At 34.5% G+C, this 21,751-nt stretch overlaps 1 protein-coding gene across 3 annotated transcripts in view; it reads right to left on the bottom strand.

The window, feature by feature from the left end:
- LOC128025517 (uncharacterized) overlaps positions 1 to 21,751 on the bottom strand; it is a 118,770-nt gene that overhangs the window by 86,763 nt on the left and 10,256 nt on the right. Inside the window, exons 1-3 of one of the 3 annotated variants that reach the window (XM_052611957.1) lie at positions 726 to 854; positions 547 to 601; positions 345 to 438 (exon numbers count right to left, since the gene is read on the bottom strand). The exons of 1 other annotated variant lie outside the window; for it this stretch is intronic. The gene's annotated coding sequence lies outside the window, so the exon portion shown is untranslated. Of the gene's footprint in view, positions 1 to 344; positions 439 to 546; positions 602 to 725; positions 855 to 21,751 lie in introns of those variants that run through there. One more of the 3 variants, XM_052611956.1, reaches the window with a different exon arrangement.

Genomic DNA, 21,751 nt, shown 5'->3' on the forward strand with positions numbered 1-21,751 from the left:
TAAACGAGGCTAATGTGGCATTCCTTATTCAAAAGTTATCTACAATGCCAATAATGGCACTGACCTGACTACACCACCCCGGAAATTGACCCACAGATACATAAACTATAAAGCACACAGATTCGCATTGGCTGAGTCAGATAACAGACAAGGACACGCGTTTCACAGATTTTACTCCTACAATAAAATACAACTTTTAGTAAATCACCATAAAAAGGCTGCATCATCATGGAACAGGTTACACAGACTCAGACACACACACACACACACACACACACACACGCACGCACACAAGAATTGGGGCATTCATCTTGCCTGTCCAATAAACACAGTAACTACTGTACCTGTGCTCGCACCACACAACACCAAATTCCCCCGGTGTGAACACTGCAGACCGACCCCACACAGAGGACTCTGGCTACTACTTGGACCCCAATTCTGAGTGAAAGAGACACGATAGTAGTGACAAAAACCAGTAGCTTCTCGCCACTGTACTCGAATCTTAAGTCTCACAAAGAAAAAAAAAACTAAATTTAGATGCGTCACCTCGGCTGTAAGCGCGCTACCGTTCAGGGCGGTCGTCACGGAAGACACTCGTTCACTGAAAATAAATGTGAACAAAAACTTTTATGTAGGCTATTCATGTTATTTTTACAATATCGGCAGATTGCGTAACAGCACGCACGCATTGCTGGTATTTCGTGTTCAGAGAGAGTTATTCTCACCTGCGCTTTTTCCTTTCTCTGTCTTCACCTGAGCGCATTCGTCTGAGTCTTCTACTAGCTTTCACTTTCAGCATGGCTCTCAGTCACAGCTGTTGATGTCGTTAGCAGCATCATAACATTTTGACCAGTAGTTCGTGCTGTTACTAACCTGCGAATAAGTTATGATAATGACAACTATGGAGGACCAAATCTGCAGAAATATAAAAATAAATAAATATATAGATAGAGAGATAGATAAAAAATGTAATAAAAGGAAAATAAAAAAATGAATGATGTGATTAAAACAAAAATAGTTCATTTGTAATCAAATTTAATCCTGAATTTATATTTTATTTTTAAATTACTTTTGTATTTTATGTATCATTTTCTGTATTTATTTTACATTTATTTTTTATTTTTTTAAATTAAGTTTTATTTACTTATTCATTATTGTTTTATATTTATTTATTATTTATTTATTTTAAAATATTTATTTATGCATTTATTTATTTTCGATAGGTATTTATTTATTCCCAAGTGTACTTATTTCCAGATTTGTTTATTTTTTCATTCATATTTTCCTTTTATAACATTTATTTATTTATTTATTTATTTTTAGCCAATCAGATTTTTTTTTTTTTTTTTCTGGCACACTTGGTAAATATGATTAAAGGTGGCTTTGATCTTTTTGTTTCATTTATTCATTTAAAAAAAATCTAAACTTTTATAAAGTTAAATAAATGAAAGTAGACTACGATTCACATTATGAAATAAATTACTTTCTAATAAACGTTGACCAAAATTATTGGTACCCCTAAAATTTACTATGAGCAAAATATCTCTGAATTATTACATGACATTACAGGAACTTCAAATTTTTCTTTGGTCTATTGAAACTGGACATATTTTTTTCCGATGACATTGTGATTTCTTTGCCAATAGATACCCATTGTACTGATGTAGGCTCATTTCTGTTTTGTTAAATGATTCATTGGTTGTTACTTGGTTTAATGTGTCAAGGACTTTTAATAGCCTTACTGGATTTAAGGCCTACTGGTCCATGTTATTTATAAACACATGACCTCCATCGAAAGGGTAACGCTGGGGTTGTTGCTTCACTACTGCATGCCAATGCAAATTTTGTCTGATCTAACTACATTAAAGCAATATAAAATATGTAGTGTAAGAATGTGGCATTAACAACTTAACAACTTCCCCGTCTGCTTTTCCCTTGTTTTCACAGCAACTTCAAGAACTCAAGAAACTCATGATAGACAAAGTCAGGAAAATTAAAAATAACCAAATACAGTTTGGGTTTAATGCGTTGCCTCAAAATGTTCATAAATCCATATCCTGTACATACACTGATCAAACAGATCAATAAACTGTTATTTCGCAGAAATCAGTATAAAACAGAAAGAGAGTTTGCAAAATCTCTCCCACATCAATCATAAACAGGATTTTATTGGGCTCCAGTAAATCAGTCCAAGGGTAAAAGCCTCAGTTAGCTGATAATTCATATAGGAGTATGAATATGACAATCATATAGTCAGTATGATCTGTCTCTAGTCTGTAAGGACTGCAGATTCCTGGAGGCACTTTTTGAAAGTTTTGCAAAAGATCACCATCATGAAGATGAGGAAGATGATGAGGATGATGATGAAACCGCTCAGAACCACAGTGATGACAGAATCCTTGAATCCTGCGGCTGTCTCTGGTGGAGAGGATCCTGATTGGTTTACTGGGTTCACATGTTCTGAGGAAACTAAAGAAATAATCAATAGTTATATTAAATATAAAATAGATTTCTTACCAACAGTTTTACGTACTGTAAAAAATTACTGTGATTTTAACTGTAAAAAAATGAAAATGCTGCAGTACAAACCTGTTAAATGGTTAATGGTAATTTCTTGTAACTTTACAGTGAAAAACCGTGAACTTACGTTCCCAGAATTCTCTGTGTTGCATTTCAAATTTTGTTTGAATTTTGATGTTATTTTTTCTTTGAAATATCTATATTCTTCTCATTTTTTTCTTATCTGTTATGTTTATTATGGTTGTATGTCACATACAATGTTGTTAAATTAATGTTAATTGCATATTTCAGTTTAATGAGTCTCAGGTATTTAGTGTCCGTGTGAATGACACTCTACACCTTTTATATATCTTATTATTTAAAAGCTGCTTGTGATGGGCTTTGTTTCATCACGTGACTTTCTCATCACCACCTGCTTTTGGCGTTTACCAGTGTAATACAAAGGTACAAAACAGATTTCAGTACTTCAATAAGTTCACATATTAATATTATATCAGTTAAATTGCAGTATTAAACTGTAAATTTAAGGTAAAACTATTAAACCTTAAGCGTGTTACTGTATTTTTACGGTATAAAACTGTTAAACCAAAAATGGTGTTACAGAATGGTGTTACTGTATTTTTTTACGGTAAGCTGCTGTTTTTTTTACTGTATATTTTATGGAATAGTTTTTATGTTTTTTTTTTTTTTTTGTGGTTAAATGGCCTATTTTTATACCTTTTAAACCATACACTGTTAGTAGATATAATAAATTGACATTTGCAAAAAAAAATTACTTCACTATAAACAAAAATATTACAATATTCAGTATCAACACAGATTTGGTTTTTCTTCCATCCACAGGAAGCTTGCACAAAGAACGTGAATTTTTCATAATTTTCATTCCTCATTGCTGTAGGTGGAGTGTAGCGGCATGTGAAGTGTTTCCTCTGTTCACAGGGGTTCACAGGAAAATCTTTTAAATTTTTGAGTCTTTATATTTAAACATACTATTTTTAATGCATAGTTTCTTGATCATCAGAGAGACTCTGCAGGTGAGATTTACTTCGTCTCCCACAGATCCAGTCACGTTCTCACAGCTTACACTGATATCTGAAAAATAACAATGTAAATAATATCATACACCAGAATAAAATCTGTTGAATCTCCTGATTTGTACAAATCTAGACTCTCGCCATGTCATATAGTCAATGGAGAAATCACAAGATTATGTATTCTTGATTTAAATTAGATTTTGCACTTATCTGTAAAAAACATATCTTATATTGTATTCTGAAGACGAACAAAGGTTTTATAGGTTTGGAACGACAGGTGATTAATGAGAATTTTTCATTCTGGGGTGGAGTAAGCCCAAGCCTTTAATGGATTTCTCTTCCTAAATGCAAAAACTGTCCAAAGAGTAAATCTGTATTTTGAATCATACTAAGAGTCAAAAGCTCTTAAAGGGTTTTTTTTTTTTTTTTTTTTTTTTTAAGAGCCACGTTTTGATTTATGAATCAGATATTTGTCATTATTCATGTTTCATTATTTCAGATTTAGTTCCTCTTCTAATTTCTCACACACATTCTAGGTGAAGTTTACTCTCTTACCTCCATCATCTTGACAGACAGCAGTAAAGGTCCAAACCAGAATGAACAGCTGCACAACATTTACAGCATTCATGATTGTGATTCTGCAGTAGAAAACATGACAGAAATCTGCATCATAATCAAATTTAGGCAGTGGTGGTAGCTTTACTTCTTCACTGTGAAGCACATTTTTGAATTATCTGTAATTTACTGGAGTGATTCGAATGCAGTTGTTTTCAAGATGACAACTCACTGATTCACATGAACTGTTTGGTGGGAGTCTCCAGTTAACTGAATTCACAAGTACTGCTGCTAAAAGTAAATTACTAATGTCGAATTTAAGATTAATTATTGTAACCGAAAATCATGCAGTATTTATGTCAAAACTGTCAGTTTTGTGTGAACTAACTAATCTATTTTAAGCCCACTGAAATGCTTGAATGCAGACCGATGCAGACACATCAACATCAGTGTCATGTTTTAGGTGTTTTAGGTAATAACTTATGCATGTTCAAATTCCCATGCTGTCGTAATGTTAACAGTTTTATTAAAATGCTGTGCATTTAGCACTTTGTGACATCTGTTTTTATATTGTTTATCAACAGTATACATTTTTATATTGAGGATTGAGCCGAGTAGACAGATGACTGTTTATTCATAACCATACTGGAAATAAGTAAATATTGTTAGCTGATGCTAACTATGTAGCTAACAAGCTTGTTGGTGCTAGTTTTATGTAATTAAAAAAAAAAATAATGTCCAAATATTTATTGAACCATTGAAGGATTACATCTGGTGGAAAAGAAAGGATGTGATGTTCAGAACATGCAACTACAGTAATTTTCAAAGTGAGAAGTGATGCCCTCTGGGGGAATTTGGACAGGGGTGTTTATACACCACAGACAAGGTTTGAGAAGGGAAAAATCATTATGAAATAAAAATATTTTCCTTAAAATGTTCTTCCTAACTTCAAGCCTAACTTTATTCTCATGTCATATATAACTGTGATGTTCTGCAACACAACAAGCTTTAAAACACTTTTTTCTTCCTGTTGAAGATCAGATGGTCAGATCTGTTTTCTCTCAGGTTCATCGTAGTGTAAGCTTCACATTACTCACGTCAACATAGTCCATATCAACAACAGAAATATATCCTGACTCCATATAGTGGTTATTAAGGGAAAATCCCAGGTATTTTGAGAAGTAGGATTAAAAAAATATTTGCTAATGTAACATTAAAATAATTCGCCTATATATAATTGCAAAATAAGCCGATCCATCAGTACTTTTTTACTTAAGCATATAAAAAAAAGTGAGAACTTTTGTACTTTCACTTGAGTAAAATTGAAAAAGGAGGACTTTTACTTTTACTGGAGTAATATTGTATTATACGTATCTGTACTTTTCCTCAAGTGCTTGATTGGTGTACTTCGTCCACCACTGAATTTAGGACTAACAAGCACCGGCGGCGCCAGGGGGGGTCTCAAGACCCTGCCAAAAAATGCCTTGACCCCCCATTTGACCCCCAGCCTCTTCCTGATTAAAAATTATATATATTCGGGATAAAGATCCAAAAATGTTTCTCTTCAAACTACGCAGAACAATAATAAATAATAATTATTTCGATATTTATTCATACACTGAACCGAGAACCGTTTCTGTCGGACGCGTCCGATTCAAGAACCGATGAGCTGATGATAACTGCGCATGCGTGATTCAGCGCGAAGCAGACTGACACAGAGCGCATCTGAACCGAACTGATTCTTTTGGCGATTGATTCTGAACTGATTTTGTCCTAATGTTATAAGCGCGGGTAAACCAAAGGCTTGAATGAAGGGCAATCATCGCCAATGACGGCATTACATCGAGCGCAAAAGAACCGGTGAACCTTTCTTTTTTTCAGCTGGTTTATTTGATCGAATTGTCCGAAAGAACCGGTTCACTTGAGCACCTGCTCCTTTGCCCCTTAAGTGCCCTTTTGTCAAAGCAAAATTTCCTCCATTTTTTTTTGTAATAACATAAACTTTTGTGAATGCCTGCCCACGCCCAATCATAATATTAGTACAATTTATTAATAATAATTTAGCCTTAAATAAAATGACCAACATGATGACCGTTCACCTGACTACGACCTCATCCAACCGGGAAGATTCCTCACGCTGCACGCGCATTTTTTAATTGCTAGAGGATATTTTCAACATCGTGGTAGCTGGTAAGTGGTGTTTCATTCTCAGCGAAGTGATTTTGGTGTTTATTTACTTATTATTATTTTACAAGAACGATGTGATGTGAGAACATGCAGATACGTTGTTTATATTGCTGTGTGTAGGCTGTAGTGTAGAAGTAACACTAGCGTGCTGTTTGAGGGAGAAAAGTTTCACAGGCATCGAGGGGTCTGGTCTTTTTTATGTTATTTGAATAAACTTTTATTATATTACAGCACTTATTTATTTTTAACACGTAAAAATAATTATCACAACACTGGTAAGGCTTATTCAGATTTTCTCATTCTCTGAATTATCATTATAAAAATAAAAACAATTCAGAAATGAATTAAAATATAATTATATTTTAAATGTGATGCAAATATTTTTTCTACAATAGCAACAGTGTTTACAACAGCAAGACCACTTTAGCCTGTAAACTCAATAATATCTATCTGGAAATAAATGTAAAAATATCAATGTCAATAAAAATGCATAATATACCTGACATGAAAGTGCAGTTTGAAGAATATGAATAACAAATGTAGCCTGTCATTTGTTTACATTATAAAAAGGTGTTTTTGTTGTTTAGTAGCAGAAATATGCATTTATTAGCCATGTCCACTGTATTTTTTGTTGGTTTTCATGAGACCCCCTTTGAAAAGACCAGGACCCCCCCATTGCCCCCCCAATCAAAATTGTCTGGAGCCGCCACTGCTAACAAGTACAAGAGATCACAGAGATTGGACTTTTGTGGTGCTTTAAAGTAGTTGTTTCTCACCTGTGCTCTGTGTGTCTTCAGTCTTTCATTCCTCTCTGACTCTCTCTGCTGCTCACACGAGCCTCAACACTAAACTTTCACATCCAACATGACTGGAACAGTCTTCTTAAGAAACAGCTGTTCATGTTACAAAATATTTTGGCCAGCCGTTGGTGCTATAAATATCATGAAAAGGTATCCTTCCTGTCTTAACGATGATGACAGACCAAGTATAGAAAAATATACTGTCTCACTTCTTATTTAATTATTAGAATCTGGGTATTAATCAGTTTAATATGTCCAGAATTTTTAATAATTAGGACTTAATGTCTCTACATCTCCATTATACACAAAACCTCCTTTTGAAACGTGAAGGTGCTGTTCTTACATCAGAACCTGAAAAAATATGGAGATTTTCCTCTTTTTAAGGCAATTTCTTTTTGTAAAACTGGTCTTGCACAAGATTTATTGTAAGAACAGATATAGCCTATAAATAGAAATAAAGAGGATACACTTATCCACCCACGAGAGAACCTGTCATGTCAAAATCTCTCTTTCACATGCATCGAAGTTAAACAGGTTTTTAATGGAATGCATCACTTCTAAATCCACCTTAAGTCGTTAAACCATGTGTCAAAATATAAATGTTGTTTGTTGAAAATTTTCCATCATAAACAATATAAGCCTCCGCCGTTGAGCCTCGAGCGAGGTGTTTCCATGTTGCTTTAGGCTGTCTGTCTCAATCAGTTTCCAATCGTTTGTCTGGGCTGGGCTCAAACCTTTAGTGTCATGTTGACAGGAAATTCAGGTGTAAAAGCCTCAGTTGTCTGATAAATCATAGTATCAGTAGGAATGATAATAATAATCAGAGTCAGTATGATCTGTCTCTAGTCTGTGATGTCTAAACTAAAACACCCCGAGAATGACCCAAACTCCTTTACAAAAGCTGACCCCTCAAGAATTAGAAATATTTCACACAATGTGCAAATCAACTAATGCATCACTAATCGCCAAATGAACAATTGAGAATTTTGTTATATTAGGCTAAATCATTAGACTTCACATGGGAAGTCTGGAGTGTTTATAGAAGAAAAAGAGTGTGCACAAACTTGGTATTAAACAAGCAAACCACATGAAAAAGCAGGACCAAAGTGAAAGAATAAAGAAAATTCAATGGAATACAAACTTTGTTTTCTTTACTTTCAGTTTATTAGTTTTGTTCTCATTGGAAATAATAAACAAGCAGGAATCATTGAGTCATTAAACGACACTCAGTCAACAACAAACTGATGCATATATTCACCTCAGAACAAGACACAAGATAACAAGTGTTTGTGCTGCTTAAAAAATTAATTAATGTGATATTCATATTGGTCAAAGATAGTTGATCTCATAACAGCAGAACACTCTCTCTGCTGGTAGATGAATGCATTGCATCTGTAACATCATATTCATCTGACACCTGAACAGATTTAGCATTCACCACAAATTAGATTTGAATGCTTTTGGTGTATTTGAGATCAAATAAAATGCAGGCTTGATGAGCAGAAGAGAATTCTTTATTAAAAAAAAAAAACTTACCGTTCAAAAACCTATGACTGGGTGTGTAGGCTGATTATTCACATAGATTGAAACGTTCTTCAACCAGGATAAATAGTATGAAACATGCTCCAAGTTGCTTCAGAAAGCAAAAACAAAAAAACGAGCAACAACAAAAGCATGTTGCTGGAAACGGCTTATTATTGAAAATGCAAAGTGACTCTCTGCCAGCAGGAGGCGCTGTGAGAACAGCAGAACCAGCGGTTTCTCCTGTAACGACTGTGAGTTAATCAAAGCAGCTCCGCTCACAAACTCTTCTTTTTCAGATAAAATGAATGGACAATGCTGTCAAAACTTCTCTGAAGTTAGTTATTTCCCTTCAGACTAAAAATAAATCATTGTATGGGAAACATTGGTAATGTAACACTCCAAAATAAAAGGAGTAGAAACAGCGACCCACAGGTTCCTAACTGGACGAAATTTATTTTGGGCCGGGAGTAGCCAAGGATAGTCAAGCACACAACCTCAATAAATACAAATATAGCTTTTGTTCCTATATTCACTATACAATTCCCATTATGTGTGTCACATATAGTTAGTGCATTTGACCAAGTCACAAGTTACCTAACATAAGCAACCAACGAGCAGAAGGGTATTCAGAGGTTTTCAACACTTTAAAAGTTGGTTAATGAGGCGACAATTATACAGAATTTCACTTCACAACAAACACCAAAAGATACAAAAATCCATAAGTGCATCAGTTAAGTCAAACACTTCAATACACACCACAAAGTCACTCAATATGAGCCAAAACCACTCTGGCTAGCTACTTAGCCGTCGTCAATATAAAACAGTTGCACATGAAAGATAATAACCATAAAATTTAATAACCATAAGGGCAAATACCCGCTAGTGGACATGACACAGCATTCGGGAAAACAACCGGCGGCAGCCGAACTTTAATTAAGGAAACCTAAGATTACAAACCCTCCCAATCGCTTCGTACATGTCGCAGAAATGACAGTCATCCAACCCACGTCCCGGCCTCGGCAAAATGCTCAGCAGCACTCGCATACCAAATTCCCTGCTCTTCAGAAATCAACATAAAACAGAAAAAAAAGAATAAAAAGACCTAAATAAATAGACTTTTATTTGTATTATTTATTTTATAGAACAATGCAATGACACATTAGCAAAGTTAGTGGAATTAATTCATTAGAATTAGGAATTAGAGAGTGCTGCTTGCATTTCGTCTGCACAAATATTCATCTTTAGAGAGTATCATAAGTTCTTATTAAATTAATTCATAAAAAAACAAGACACTGTACAAAACCACAAAATTTAAGTTATAGAATACTAAAAATTTTTAGGTATATTATTACTCAGCAAATACAAAAGCATTACTGAAGACATCCCTCAAAAGTCAGACCCTCTTCTGCTTCAGTGACAATTTCAGGTTTAATGGGCTCTGTTAACAGATTTTAAACCACTGTTAGAAGATTAAACATAAATGTACAGAATTACATACAACATTATAATTTACTGTACCTGTTATTTTTACAGTGAATTCTGTTCTTTTCGTTCCACACTTTGTTTGCACAAAGAATGTAAATTGTCCTGTTATCGCTGTAGTTGGAGTGTAGTGGCATGTGAAACTGTTTCTCTGTTCACAGGAGTTCACAGAAACATCTTGACAGATTGAAGAGTCTTTATAGATCTCAGGGTATTGAAACCTATACTTTATAATGCAGCATCCAGTGAACTGCAGAGAGACTCTGCAGGTGAGAGTCACTTCTTTCCCCACAGATCCAATCACATCATCACAGCTTACACTAAATTCTGAAAAATAACATTTATCAGTTTAATACATCAACAGTTAACTAATTTATGAATTTTCACATTAAGAAATGAAATCAATTCGAAGTGTGTCGCTTCTGAAACATTATAGGGCCACCAAAAAGAACTGCAAAAAAAAAAATAATAATAAATAATAATAATAACAATAATAATAATGACTGCTTCCAGACAGGTTTCCAAACACTCTCCCGTCTTCATCTCTTCATCTCTCACATTACTCAGAGTCACATTCTGCAGTCGAGTTATCAATAACACAGCAGGGTGAATTATCTTTAGAGAAAGTGTATTATTCAGAATGGGAGAAGAATGTGTTTTCTCACTTTCTTTATGAGTGAATCTGTATTTTGAATCATACTAAAAGCCAGAAGCTACTGGGTATTTTTTTAAGAGCCACATTTTATATGAATCAAATATATATATATAGATTTATTTTTCAGATTTAGTTCCTCTTCTAATTTCTCACACACATTCTAGGTGAAGTTTATTCTCTTACGTTCATCATCAGCTTGACAGACAGCAGTAAAGGTCCAAACCAGAATGAACAGCTGCACAACATTTACAGCATTCATGATTGTGATTCTGTAGTAGAAAACATGACACACATCTGCATCATAATGAAACTTAGGAATAATAAGTACAAGATATTACAGAGACATTGACTACTTTTATGGTGCTTTAAAGTAGTTTAAAATGACCCAAGGATGATTAAACGATGACAGATTTTTTTTTCTATTCGTGAACTATTCCTTCAAGAAACACCAACATCTAATTCAGCTTTAGATAACTTATATTTCATCTAATACAGAATATGATCATTAGCATATAAACATGAATCGTTATATATTAGTGTATAAGCATGATTATTAAAAACAAGTTTTGTAATAATTATTTCGGACCTTTTGTCAGTTGACAGGGTAAAGCAAATATTAAAAGTAAAGAAATGTTAAAATTTCATATTTAATAGAATACTCTAATTTCGCTTCACATACATTCAGTGTATCGATTTAAAAGGGAAAATTGCGGGCTCATTGACAAAACTACTGCAATAACTTTACATCAGCTGAACTCACCTGAATGTTGTTATATGTTCACAGACTCAGTTTCTTAAACATATAACTTCCATCAGTCGAAGTCGTCACGTCCTGATCTTTTAATATGAAATATGTCAGAGAAAAAGAAAATTTCTCGAGCAGGACTGTCTAATGTCTAATGCAAAAAAAAAAAAATTGTCTGTTGACGCTCCCTCTCTGGGTTGCCAGGTCTGCGGAACCAAAATGGCCCAATGGCCAAATCCTACACCAAAAGTAGCCCAATCAACACATTCCAAATATAAAACCTCAACAATGTAGCAATTCATATTCCTTGAATATATATTTTACATTCACTGTCGTGCAAACTTTAAACCACTGTTTCGTAGCGACCATAAACACAACTCAAACTCCCCTTCTTCACAAAATGTAACATCTCGCGAAGGTTTATCATTCATTGGTAGAATATACAATGTGTCAATACAAGCATTTAAGTCAAAAATGCTACAATTTATACACTATGTCAAAGCATTAACCAGAGGGATAAAAATCAACCCGCTGCAAGAGTTTAAAACAAAGTAGACCAATTATGCACCAAAACCGCATACTTGGCAACCCTGCTGACATCACACCACAAGTGACCAATCATGTATCTACGTCCCAGATGTAAGAAAAAAAATAAAATAAAAGATCGTGTCAGAATCAAGACCGTTATTTTAGCTTCCAGTAGCAACAAACACATCTGGTAAGCGATTTAATATTTTAATCTAATTAATTACATGATGTGGTGATTAATTAATCAAATTCATCGCTCATCAAATTTGGAGAAATTACTCCCAAAAGATAATTTTAAGTAATTGGTGTGTAAAGCATCAAACAGAGTTTACAAAAAGTAGGTTCAGCAAGAAATATTTTGTTTGATAAAATTGATTACATAAATTATTTTGGACCATGTGAGTAAATTATGACAGAATTGTCATTTTTGTTTAAGTGAACTATAACTCTAATCATTTATTTTCTTCATTTTATTATTATTACTATGAAAATATCAAATTATTTATTTGCTAAAATGATACTTTAAATAATAAACTAAAGCTCCCAGTAGGTGGTGCTAAGGTCTTAATAATTAAGTCAGAGTCATTTATTCATTCATTTGATTCGTTCAAATGGCTGATTCATTTAGGATTGAAGTAAATGGTTCTTTATAGGGGTGTAACTATTCATTCGTTTTCTCGATGCATCGATTACAAACCCTGTCGATTCATATGCATCGATCTTGAAACATGATTTTTGAATCGTGAATCGCCGATCTTGAACCGTAATCGATTCAAAATGCTAAGAATCGAATGAATCGCGATTTCTATAGCGATTCAATGCTTTTCAGAGTGTTCGTGAATCGTGCATCTTATCTGTCCTTCACGCGCTCCACTGTTTACTGCCTGGGAGACTGTCACAGGATTGCGCTCGCGCTCCGTTAGTCTCTGACGCAGCTGACGTGTAAATCTATAGGACTCGTGGCCAGTAATGCTAACATGAAGTAGTTTTATTTTTCTGTAGTTTGTCAATGGCTCTCTGCATCTTACCGACGGAGTTACCGGAGCCGTCGACAGCTGTATTTATTGCATGGACGGAGCAGAAATGTAAGTGTATAAATCAAACGCACAGATCCATTGAATGATAAATGTTTTTAAACAATGCGGACGAACCGAATATACGAAGGAAACTTTTAAAATTAACAGAATTAACAACGACCTTGAAATAAGAGTGCGAGATTTATCTGATAATCAGATGAATGAAGTAGCGTTTGTTTCATTAGCAAACAGACATCTGCCACGTTTTCTCTCAGAATCATTCGCTGATGGAGAGGAAAAGTTAAATTGAGATGAAGACGTTTTCACACTGAAAGAGAAGCGATCTCTCTCTCATAGACGTGCCAGGCTATATCTGCAGCTAAACTGAATAAAAGCCCCCCCAAAAACACAAACAATTTATGAATGATGCAGTGCTAATTGACATTACAGTACAGAAACTATAAAGTATATTTTCTACCTTATTCGGTGCAGAAAATTTAAATAATTGCTAATCAAATGTAGCCTAGTATATAAAACAATCATAAAATTGCCATTAGGAAAAAAGTATCGACTACAAATGATTGATTATTGTCCAGCAGTGTATTTGATTTATTACAGCTAATTAAAAGTAATTAAAAAAGAAGATAATTCCTTGTAAAAAAATAAGTAATAATAATAATAATAATAATTATTATTATTATATAGGCTACATACATAAAATGATAGTATTTGACATTTCTGTCACTTCTGAAATTATGGCTACGCCCCTGGTGTGACAAAATGTTAGCTTATACATAATACTCTTTAAGCTCTTTTTTAAAAAACTTGGCTTACATACATTTTTACGTATGCCATGTCGCATCATTAAACTAGCATTTAACAATGGACAAAAGTTTTTTTATTTTATTTTATTTTTTCTAACCTATGGTTCTCTAACCATAAATGCTACTGTAATTTGCCCCCTGACCAAGCATTTAAAGAATTTAGTAGAAGCATTTAAATAATCCCGTGAATGCACTTAAAGAACGCAGAATCGAATCGTTATAATCGAATCGAATCTAATTTAATTGTGAATCGAATCGAATTGTTCTAAATTTCGTTTTTGAATGGAATCGAAAACCTATGAATCGTAATCGAATCGAACCGCTGCCTTGCCAAAGATTCACAGCCCTAGGATCCGTACATTCCCAAAATCTAACTAAAATTTATGTATACCACTTCATTCTAAATCTCTTAATTCCCACATTTTACATCAAATATCAAAATATTTCTTGCAGAATAAGTTGAGTTCGCTGGTTTTACAAATAAATAAGGCATTTAAACAGATCAGCTTTATCAAGTTTTATTTTCTGGCGCAGTGGTCTCAACACTAAATAATCAAAACTGTAATAGAATACCTTTCTCAGCAGGAGCTTCAGTGACAATGCTAACATATTTGTTGTGTCTGCCCCTCCCCTTAATAAGCCTTCACCTGATTTCTAATGTGATCTAAATCATTTAAAAGTATTTTGACACCATAACCTTTGGTTTAATACCCCATGAGAACTGTGACTCGCTTAATAACTTAGATCAACCTTTATAGGTAGGTTTTCCAGTTACCCAAGACGACTTAACTGAAAAATTATATAAGATACCTGAGATTGACACTCGTTATCTAAAAATATAGAAGAAATAAACACATTCTTTGAAAAACTCAAATCTGAATTATTATTTTACCGAAATCCTACAGAAACGTCACTTGCATAATAATTGTAACACAGTGTTGAAAAAAAAGCCCATGAGATCCAACAGCCTTGATTTTAATGGTGCAATATATTAACAAACTGTTTTATGGAAGAAGAGCTTGATTGTGTAAACACATTAATTGCAAATATTTCCTGACCATAATGAATTTCCCTTACAGTTATGCAGTGCTTTACATTATTTTACAGATTTAGTCCTTCTGCCAAATTCTCTCCCAGTTTACTTTCTTACCTTCATCAGCTTGACAGACAACAGTAAAGCTCCAAACCAGAATAAACAGTTGCACAACATTAACAGCATTCATGATTGTGATTCTGCTATTAAAAACAAAAACAAAATGATTTGCAATTTGGACAAATAATGAAGTACCAGAGATTAGATACTGTAACAACTTTAAAGAAGGTGATGTTTAAAATATAAAAATAAGGAGAAGCCTAAAACAGGCCTGTGTCTGAACTATGATGTTAAAATTGGCCCGAAGTCCGTCCCAAGGGGCGTAAAAAAGTCAGGGTGAAATACAGGGCTCTAGACCAGCCTAAAAGCTAAACTTTTAAAACTTTTTTTCATCCTAACAACAAACAGCTTTACTCATTCTTGTACACAGAGTCTTATACTGTCTATCAGCTATGACTATTTTAACCTTTCAAAGGACTAAATGGATGGATACATAAATGACATAAATGTGCGGTCACACACTTGGCACAGCTCTTGGGATGGTCCTGTCTCCTGTAACACACCCATCTTTTGTTGAAGGTAGTCGTAGTCTCAAATTCACAGTGCTGTGCTTACTTTTTTTTTTTTTTTTAACTCCGCCACAAAATCAACTTCAGTCTCACAGTTCTTCAGTGTGTGTGAATTAAAATTATTCATTATCTTAGCATGAAAAGTCACTAAATTGGACAATTGGCAACCCTGTACCAGCGAGACAAAGATAATTCAACACAATCACTCTAGTGGATACTTCATATAACACTGTGATTTACTACACTTATATTTACAATATATAATTTTTTTCCCTCATATAATATGAATTTGTTGTTTTGTTTTTATATTGTTTATATGGTAGGCCTATACTTTTTAGTAAATATGGAGTAAAATAGTAGAATTTTGTTTTTATATCCTTTGTCATAATGAACTTATATTATTGATGTTTGCATTAGCCACCTTGCAGTATAGATATTAATTATGTTGGTGCTGAAAACTCATATTGATAAATAAACATTTGCAATAAAATGAAGACATCTGTGTTTCTGTTGTGAAATCAGTCCATGGTTCATCTGCCATCTTTACACTCGTGGAGGATTCTTGTCGTCTCGTCTGACGGCTGTTGATGGAAAGAGAGATTTTCTTGACTCTGAACGCTCGACACATGAAAGCTGTTTGTTTTCATCAGCTGTAGGATCTTCTTGTTCTCTTTCAAGGAACAGATGTTATTTCTCAGACAGTTGCTCCTGTATCTCAAACATTAGACAGTGGTGTTAGCTACAGCTTTGAGTGCATGAACTGATCAAATATAAACCTTGAATACAATGTAAGTTGAATTGAATAAATTGTCTGTCGGATCATCTTCACATCATGTTGTAATCACAAACCCATCAGTAATTTGGGTGACCCCACACACCCCTCACATAAACTTTTCACCCTTCTGTCATCTGGCAGGAAGTACAGAAACATTCAGGCCCTCATCATCAGACTGTGTGACAGCTTCTTCCACGAAGACATCAGACTCATTTACTCCAGATGACCCGAGGGATAATAACCGTAGCCTACTCAAATACTGTTGTTACGTCTTATGGGTTTAGGGGTTTAAAAGGTAATATTATAAGGATTTGGGAAGAGCATTTACCCAAGCCCCTGCCACAGCATAGCAGCAACAACAAGCGCTGTTAAAAATGTTTTATTAACAACTCAGTGAATGTCGTGAGTAACAATTCCCAAAGAAATATAAAACTAAGGAGGAAAGCAAAACTTCAGGAGGGGGAACAATGCCAAAATAACAAACAAAAGTGTGTCTGTTCTGGGAATTAGATTCTTTCTAAACACGCCAAATGTAAATAAAAATCAACAAAAATATTACACTCACTCTCTAGCCAATCCTCAAACCAGAAAAAAAAAAAAAAAAAACCATGTACAGGACAAAATGAAAAGGCACCTGCCTCCCTACAGCTTCCAATAAGGGTAACAATCAAACAACAGAGTTAATCAACAGTTCAGATTAATTAATGAAGATAGCTACATGGAAGCCCAAAAGGCTTCAACAAATGCACTACACTGGGCTGGACAAAGGGCATGCTCTGGAGAAAAGTTCTCATCTTCTGGAGTTCCTGCTCAGCTTTTATACTGCTCCTCCTTCGGTTGGTAAGCAGGTGCAGCTGGAAAAGGCAATCAATTACCTGCCTGGATGGAAAGGGAGGAGCCAGAGAAGAAGGAGACACAGAGGAGAGGAAAGCAAAAGAACCATATAATACAGATAACACAATTGAGACAACACCACATCATATAGTTGTCTACCTCCACACACACACACAATTTTTGCACATTTACACACTCAACTGTATGTCATGTACGCTGCTCCTCACTTCTATGCCGGCTCCTTGTTAGTTTGTACAGTGTGTCTACGGTGCCGTTTGCTCAGTAATAAAATGACATTCACAATAGACATGCCTTGAAAGCCTGAAAACACGTTTTGAGTTTAGCTGTTTCTTCTTAAAGTTCACAAAGGTCTGAGTTTATTAAAGTCATATACTCTGATCAAAACTGATCAATAATATGCTGAATTTCACAGAAATCAATATAAAACAGAAACAAGAGTTTTAAAACCTACACCCAGAGTTATAAAACCAGTAGTTTGAGAAATAAGATATAAGTGTAGAGTTCAAATAAAGCTTGTGTGTTTCGTGAGCACCACATGAAAAGTAAAAAAAAAACTCAATGCTATAATATCTCATCTTCTGGACGATTGTTGTCCTCATCATGTCTGATGCAGTTCTGACGTCTACAAAGTTTGGTGAGGTTTGGTTTTGTTTGGCGAATGATCACCACGATGAAGAGGATAATGAAGAAGATGAAACCAAACACAACCACAGTGATGACATTTCCCTTGAATCCTGCTGCTGACTCTGGTGGAGAGGATCCTGATGGGTTTACTGCGTCCACACGTCCTGAGGAAACTAAAGAAATAATCAATAGTTATAATAAATATATAATAACTTAATTACCAAGAGTTTTATTATTTTCAGGTTTAATTGTCTTTGTTAACTGGTTTTAAACCACTGTTAGTAGATTGAACATAAATGTACATTTGCAAAGATTTACTAAATTATAAGCAAAAATGTTACAGTATGCAGTACCTGCGTCAAGAGTGAAGATTACTGCTTTTCCCGTTCCACAGTTTGTTTGCACAAAGAATCTGAATTGTTCTGTCATCGCTGTAGTTGGAGTGTAGCGGCATGTGAAAATGTTTCTCTGTTCACAGGGGTTCACAGGAACATATTGACAGATTGCAGATTCATTAAAGATATTTGGGTATTTAAACTTATAAATTGTAACGCAGCATTCAATGTTCATCAGAGAGACACTGCAGGTGAGATTCACTTCTTTCCCCACAGGTCCAGTCACATTCTGACAGCTTACTATGACATCTGAAAAATAACAATGAATATCATATAATAGAGGAAACGAAAAACAACAAAAAATTCCTGGACGATTGTTATCCTCATCATGTCTGAGTCTCAGAAACATCTATTTCTGGCCTCTACAAAGTTTGGTGAAGTTTGGTTTTGTTTTGTAAATGATCGCCATCATGATGATGATGAAGACATAATCAATAGTTGTATTATAGAATATATTAATTTTCACATTAATAAATTAAATCAATTTAAAGTTGAAGTGTGTTGCTTCTGAAACATCAATGCCACCAAAAAGAACTGCAATAATAATGACTGCTTCCAGACAGGTTTTCAAACACTCTCCCGTCTTCATCTCATCATCTCTCACATTACTCAGAGTCACATTCTGCAGTCGAGTTATCAATAACACAGCAGGGTGAATTATCTTTAGAGAAAAATAATTATTCAGAACGGGAGAAGAATGTGTTTTCTCAATTCCTTTATCAATAAATATTTATTTTGAATCATACTAAAAGCCAAAAGCTCTTACACGGGGGCTTTTTACAGAGCCACGTTTTATATGTCTATGAATCAGATATTTTTCATGTTTCATTATTTCAGATTTAGTTCCTCTTCTAATTTCTCACACACATTCTAGGTGAAGTTTATTCTCTTACCTTCATCATCTGGACAGACAGCAGTAAAGGTCCAAACCAGAATGAACAGCACAACATTTACAGCATTCATGATTGTGATTCTGCAGAAGAAATAATGACAGACATCTGCATCATAATGAAACTTAAATAAGAACAATATATTACGGAGATATGGACAACTTTTATGGTGAATTAAAGTAGTTTAAAATGACTCAAGGATGATTAAACGATGAGAGAATTTTAGTTTTTGGGTTTTCTATTCGTAACCCATTCCTTCAAGAAACACCAACATCTAATTCAGCTTTAGATAACTTATATTTCACCTAATACATAATATGATCATTAGCATATAAAGTTGAATTGTTATATAAAGTTATACTAATGTTTATTAAAAACAAGTTTTGTAATAATTATTCCGGACCTTTTGACATTGAATTCAGATTCAGACGTTTGAATAAACTGGTCTATCTGTTGTCTATTGTTACACCTAAATATTTATACTTTTTTACCTGTCTGATGTTTTCATTATGTATAACTAATTATACACTATCAGCTATGACTATTTTAGTCTTTCAAAGCACAAAATGGGTGGAAAAACATATTGACTTAAACAACATAAATGCAGGCCAGGAGTGAGGCTCTGTGCGGTCACAGACTTGGCACAGCTCTTGGGACGTTCCTGTCTCCTCTAACACACCCAGTCTTTTTCTCTTCCCCTTCTTGACCAGTGTGTACAGTCCATGGCTGCCTATGCACTCCTGTCTGATCTTGTGTCCCTGCGGCCTGTGGTGTTTCATCCGCTGATAATCCTTGGAGATCTCTATGTTTGTGTTTGCTGACTTCATTGCCTGACAGATGTTAACAAAGTTTTCTAAAGTTAGATCCACTTCCACTTCACTCCACGCACGAGCCTGTCTCGCATCATTTGTTGAAGGTAGTCCCATATTCACAATGTTGTGTTTACTTGTTTAACTCCGCCTCAAAGTCAACCACAGTCTCACCGTTCTTCCGTGTGTGTGTGAATTAAACTCTTTCGTTATCATTGCACAATCTCACTTGGTTTTGGATAATAATGGGCTTTAAATTTAACGCTCCTCGTGTTTTTTTTTTCTCCCGGCGTCATAGGACAGCCGCACCAACTCCACTTCATAACACTACTTTATTTCTACCAGCGTCAGAAATTTTCCAGCAGTTCAATATATTCTACTCAATATGTTTCACACTTTGATTATAATCCGTTTTCTTTTCTTTACATAACTTTTCACACTCCACCACCTTTTTATGGAAGCATATGGGTAGCATTATTCAATTTGGGATGTAATATGCAAAATGACAATGCAATATGTAAAATGGCAATGCATTTCTGTATTTACATTTACATTTTCCAATACATTTGTGCAACGTTTGGTGCAAAATGAAAATGAAAATTAAATTACATAATTTTCATTTGCCATTTCCTACACCAGTTTTAAAATGTAAAATGAATATTAATTTTAACGCTTTATAAGTTGCAAAATTAAAATGAAAATGTATTACAGAAATGATTAGATATGTTTAACATGTTAAAGCAAAAACTGTGGCAAAATGATCATTTAAATGCTATTTTTCTTAATTGCATTAACACTCACAGTCAAGACACTTACAATTGCATTTTCATTCGGTGTCACGCAATGAATGTAGCAAAACTCAATGTGCACATTGAAAATGCATTCCGAGCCGATCACGTGTCCCCGCCCTCGCGGCACGTCAATCATTGTGTGAACAAGGCGGGGCTTACAGACGGTCAGAGACTCAAGTCTCAAGAAGAGGATTCAATCAAGTGAGACAACATGGACAAGACAGTTGGTCCGTGTATGTTTTGATCATTTCGGTTTATGGCTTCAATATTTCATTCGGACTTGTGGGCGGAGCTGAAACGCTGCTTTCATCTGATTGGTCGAATCGGAGCGGTTTTCATCTGACAGCCTTCAGCTCGGTCTTGTCATTCTTTCAGGCAAAATAAGAGTCAGTGCGAGTGAAGCACTGAAATGTCTGAAACTACGCTCACTGTTAATTAGCATAATATTTGAATCAGATGTAGCTGGGCACATAATTCGTGCTGCTGAGACCTGCAAATTATTTCTAGGTTGTAGTATTGTATGAATATTGTCCCACTGATAAATACAGTGCAAATAGTTCTGTCCCTTTGGATAACAGTAAAGTGGAAATTAAAATCAATAATAGACTGAACAATTTAATTCAAATGTTAATAATAACATTTACCACTCTCATCTTTTAAGTCATAAGGCACTAGGTGTGTGTGTGTGTGTGTGTGTGTGTGACATTAATAAATAATTGTAAAAATGAATATAGTTACATTTCTAAATAAAAATAGTAAAATTAGCTCTATGCTGCTCAGTGCTCCTGTAGCCTACCCCAGAGCGCCCTCTCGCGGCTGTAGACGGTAATGTTTTCTCTTGGTCTTGAATAATTGTGACATATAGTCCATATATGACATATAGTCCATACATATAGACTTATATATGTTGTTTTCCTCGTCATGACGTATTTTTGGACTGATGCAACTTATACCGAAAAATACAGTTAACATTATTATTATTATTATTTATGAGAGTAATTGACACAGACTAGAACTTTAATGTTTCACCCAATTCAGCTCATATCTTTAGACTCGTCCGACTCGTGTTGCTGTATAACT

This window comes from Carassius gibelio, chromosome A12 (genome assembly GCF_023724105.1).
Source record: "Carassius gibelio isolate Cgi1373 ecotype wild population from Czech Republic chromosome A12, carGib1.2-hapl.c, whole genome shotgun sequence".
In the NCBI taxonomy this organism is placed as follows: domain Eukaryota; kingdom Metazoa; phylum Chordata; class Actinopteri; order Cypriniformes; family Cyprinidae; genus Carassius; species Carassius gibelio.